Raw genomic sequence first — 5,149 nt, forward strand, 5'->3', positions numbered from 1 at the left:
GCTTGTCCACTTCGGGTGTTCGAGCTGAGACCGCAGTCAGCAAGGGATCAGCAAATATATTAAAAAAATAAATTTAACAAAAAGCTAAATTCTGCTGACTCCATTGTGTACCACAATGGAGTCAGAAAACATTTACTCTGACAGTGTTAATTATCTCACAGAAACACACAGATACAACAGGTTTTATTGTGAGATTTAACAATCCTGATCTGTGCTATATGTTGGTTATCTTGTTGGTTTGTAGCCCTTGGGGTTAAATCTGCACATGCCTTTTTATTCTTTATTTTGATTTTATATGACTCTTTGGAATAGCTTATCAAATAAAGATGATCTTGCCGGAATAACTATGAAAGGGTCAAAATGATGTTTTATCATATTGACATGATCTAGCATAGGTGTACGTTAGTTGATATTACAGGTTACAGCACAGAAGGGGAACTCGTACCCTTGAGACTTTAGCTATGGTAACTGATAGACTGTGCCCATATCTCAACATGGGGCTAAACATTTGGCTTGCTCATTTACTTTCACTTACACAGCACTCCTCGTTCTCAACCCACTTGGGGTGGCTTTTGTCCAAAACAGAAAAGTTCTATCTCCTGCAACTAGGCTCCGTCTCCAATATGTATTCTATATGATAGACTATAAGTATATCAGATATGCTTATTATTATTTTTTTAAAAGTTGGCTGCCAATACACATAAAAGTGAAGTTTGCAAAAAAAGTTACTAGTCACGGCTGTAAAGAAGAACGGAGGTTAATTAGTGGTTAATAAGCAGAGACTACAATCTAGAGTGTAAATTACTTCAGTATTGATCTCTGCCTGCTCTGTCAGCGCTCTGGGGAGCCTAAACTTCAAGTGCTTAATTCAGCTCCAAGCTGTATGCAACCGATAATTTGTTTTTATCCTCCAAACAAAAGTACATTTGTTTATTTCTTCTTCCCTTCAAGTAATAAAATCAATTAAGCTATTTTTTCCAAACCTGGCATTTTTGTAATATCTAATCAATACGTCTCAAATGTCAATGCACTCACCAGTAATTTCTTAATATATAGTGACAGCAGACGTGTCTTTCCTCTCTACTATAAAGATTATTTATAAGCCAAAAAATTGGGGGGACTAATGAGCTGTCCAGATCATGAGTTTTCAGTTGAAGAACTCTTCAATTAAGTACAGTGCTTACTTATGGTTTCATTGCATTCCTTGTACTTCTTAATCAAAGTGGAACACAGAGAAATAAGGAGACGATACCAGGATTTTAAACCCCGGAAACATGAAAAGCAGTTGGATATATTCTAAGCCAAGCATACCTTCCGACTGCCCAGGATCTCCAGTGGCAGTCCCAGCTTTTCGATCCAGTGCTGCATGCATTTCAGTCTACTGCATATTGCATTTGATATTGATTAGAGCATCACTTTCGCAGATACTAAGGCTTACCTGCTACTACAAATCCAGACCCATTTTAGAAAAGTCTTATGGGTGATCCTGAAGCACAATGTGCTCTGTCTAAGCATTTAATATCCATCCAGAAAAACCCATGGAAGGTTGAGTGTGCACTCATTAATTATTTTTGATTATTGCATTTCCTTAACGGCGCTGCTCCACCTGGGCTGCTTCAGATTAGTGCTACATCATTTTTGTAAAGAGAAGTAAAAGGACCTATCCACCATGTTATTTTTCTCCCCACTGTTGGTCATTGTTCCAAAGCCCTCATCTATGTTTTACATCATAGCAGACAGACCTCCTACAACCACTCCTAGTCCCCATTAAACTAGAAGACCTTCAAGCAAATGCCCCTGCTGTGCAGAAGGGAAACATTAACAGGCCCCACTGAATGGTTTCAACAAGAAACTACAGTAAAAATGTACATTATTGTACCACATGAATTTGTTTACCGTACATACAACAGTAGTAAATGACGTATTTAGGGAAGTTGGGGAATAAACATCTGGATGGAAAAGCAGTGGGATTGAGAAATGGACACAATATTAGTCATGGGTTGCTCATAACAGGGATCTTAGATTGGATTTAGCACCCCTTATCCATATCTGCATCACAGAGCGATGGTTATTATTAAGCAGGCTGGAATTATTATTACTCGTTGGCTGTTAATTGCCTCGGCATTTCAATGAAAGGAATTACAATACAAGTCACAATACCTAATTTATTTGCGTGTGATAATAAAATAAGGGCTTTCCCACTGTTTTCCGACTGTAGCGGTGTAATTCGGTGATGCATGTCACCAGACAAATTGTTTTTTTTTCCTTTGGATAATTGGATAATTTCTTTGTCACTAACATGCCTTTGTTCATTAAAACCCCATTTTCTACATATAAACACTGGTTTGATTTGACAATATGCTCTAAAGGTATCCGGCTTTAATAATCTCTTAATGAACAGTCTATTAAAAAATAGCATGTGTGAACGTGTACATATGAAAATGTCAGTTCTACCTGCGCATAAAACATACCGTTTATATTTTTTGTGTTATTAGCTGAAATGGAGTGCAAGGCACCGTGCTTCATTGAACACATCTCCTGCTGCGGCAAAGACGCTATTGCTGCAAGGATAGCAAGCATTGGCTCTGGTATATGCCAATGATTTGCAATAGTAAAGGATATATAGCAGTTGCCATGGAAACTCGGAATTGGTGCTCTAAGGCCTCGTGCACACATATGACAGTTTGTGTTTTTCTGTACACACTATGTTTTCATTTCCGCCGTGAATCACTTATCGTCCTTATAGATCCTGTAGGTTCCTTATGTATTCATTCCAGCTAGAAGACGCACTGGAAACGCAGCAAATGCACGGTCTATAAACTTCCACTTGAAGAACTGATGTTTGCCGATGTGCACTTCTTTATTTTAAACTGTTGGCCTCCATGGAGTAATTTTAGGATAATAGTCGTTACCTTAGACATGTGTTCTGCTTAGTAGGCACATGGTCAGGGGAACAGAACAGTGGTGATCCTCTAAACCAACGTGTTACTCTTCTGATGGCTAGTGGTTTGATGATGCAGCATCTCATATAGGGTCTCATCATTTACATATACAATAATGTTACAGCTCAGTATCCATCTGGGACAACATAACCAACATATTCTAATACCGGGGCGTCCAACATGCGGCCCGCGGGCCAAATGCGGCCTGCGAGACCTCGAGGTGCTTCCCGCGTAAGATCGGCAGCCAGGGCAACCGATCTTACGCGGGCCGCGCCTCGAGCCCTGCTACTTACTTGTGGGAGGGTCTTCTGTACTGCATAGAGGAAGCGGAACCTAGCAGAGTTCACGTGACATCACATGACTCTGCTCCAGTCCTGCTTCCTCTGTGCACTACCAGAGAACGCAGAGGGAGGCCGCGCCCTCTGCTGAAGTCTGTGAGCGGCATTGAGGAGCTGCAGTGCAGGTAAGGGGGTGGGGAGGGTGTTTGAATGAGTATGCGTGATTGAGGGAATTAATCTGTGAATGAATGAGTATATGAATGAATGAGTGTGTGTGTGATAGCATGGATGTGTAAGTGCTGGAACCTAGGCATGATGGGACTGTGATTGCTGTTAGCAATCATACTCCTATCATGCCAAGTCAGCCAGTACATGCTGAAGCCTAGCTAGCTGCCCCCCTTGTGTATTTATGCTGCCAGCAGTATGGGGTCTGCACATCTCTTACAGCCACCATGTACCAGCATGTACTGGCTGACTTGGCATGATAGGAGTGTGATTGCTAACAGCAAGCACAGTCCCATCATGCCTAGGTACCAGCATTTACTGGTTGGATGTGTAAGTGCTGGAACCTAGGCATGATGGGACTTTGATTGCTGTTAGCAATCACACTCCTATCATGCCAAGTCAGCCAGTACATGCTGAAACCTAGCTAGCTTCCCCCCTTGTGTATTGATGCTGCCAGCAGTATGGGGTCTACACATCACTTACAGCCACCCTGTACCAGCATATACTGGCTGACTTGGCATGATAGGAGTGTGATTGCTAACAGCAAGCACAGTCCCATCATGCCTAGGTACCAGCATTTACTGGTTGCCTGGGTATGATAGGAGTGTGATTGCTGTTAGCAATCACACTCCTATCATGCCAAGTCATATTGCTAATTTTTTTGTCCAATTGTGTTTCCTACTTTTATTAAAAATGTGAGTGTTTATTATTATTTATAAAGGTGGGGGGTCATTTTTGGTTTTGGCTAAGTGAACTGTTTTGGTCCAGAATTTTCATTTTGGTGCATCCCTAGAATAAATAGAAGTATTTAATTTTTAATTATCCTGAATTTGTAGTCACAAACCTTTCTAGGCCCAGAAATCAGTGAGAGGAAAAGTAAAGGTTTTGTGTCATTTACTTAATTTTAATCTGCATATTTTATTAAAGGCGATATTTTCACACAGTGAAAAATGAGTGCGGCCCGCGCACGTATTCAATTCTGATGAAGTGGCCATTTTGCAGGCCGTGATCAAAAAAAACCGTGATCCATCCTAATTAATAGGCACAAGTGCACCAACGGAAAGTGCAATTAGTGATAAATAAATAAGTGTCCAGCCATTTTCCGTGAGGCCGAAAAATAAAAAATTATTCACACACATGCCCGTATGGGTTTTGGAGTGAAGAGTGCTTCATCTTTAGCATTTGGCCTTCAGTGCTCCTCGTGCTCACACATTTCACAACTGTAGTGCAAGGTTGTGAAAGTGACGCCAGAATTTCTCTGGGGCTCAAGTGGACACCTCGGGCTCCATGCTACCTCGGCCCCAAGGACAGAGGATCAAGTTTTCCCCCCCCTTCCAAAGGGTACTACACTTGATCTTAGCCAAAAGGCCGAGAAACTTCTTTATATTGCATCTAAGCCTCCCTGTAGTTTCATATTATAATCTCTTGCTCTAAGATTGCTCCTTCCCTTTGAAATAAACTTCCCTTCTTAGTTAAGTCACTTTAAGTATTTAAATATTTCTACCACATCTCCCTTTTCTCTTCTCTCCTCCCAGCTATGTGCATGGAGATATTTAGTCTTTCCTGATAACTATTATCCTGCAAATATATAATAATAATACACTAGAGAAAAGAAGAAGGCAGACAGGTGACCTTAACCACCATGGGGGAACTAATTGGTCTTGGTACTTTAAGGCTAGTGGCCAAAGCTGGATACATGCAGCC

General features: G+C 41.1%; 1 pseudogene; it reads right to left on the reverse strand.

Annotated features, from left to right (window-relative positions):
- Positions 1-4,646: 4,646 nt before the first annotated feature.
- Positions 4,647-4,825, reverse strand: LOC149277483 (U2 spliceosomal RNA; annotated as a pseudogene).
- Positions 4,826-5,149: the final 324 nt, after the last annotated feature.

This window comes from Sceloporus occidentalis, unplaced genomic scaffold (assembly GCF_023333645.1).
Source record: "Sceloporus occidentalis isolate IW3139 unplaced genomic scaffold, rSceOcc1.0.p SCAF_213, whole genome shotgun sequence".
NCBI lineage: Eukaryota > Metazoa > Chordata > Lepidosauria > Squamata > Phrynosomatidae > Sceloporus > Sceloporus occidentalis.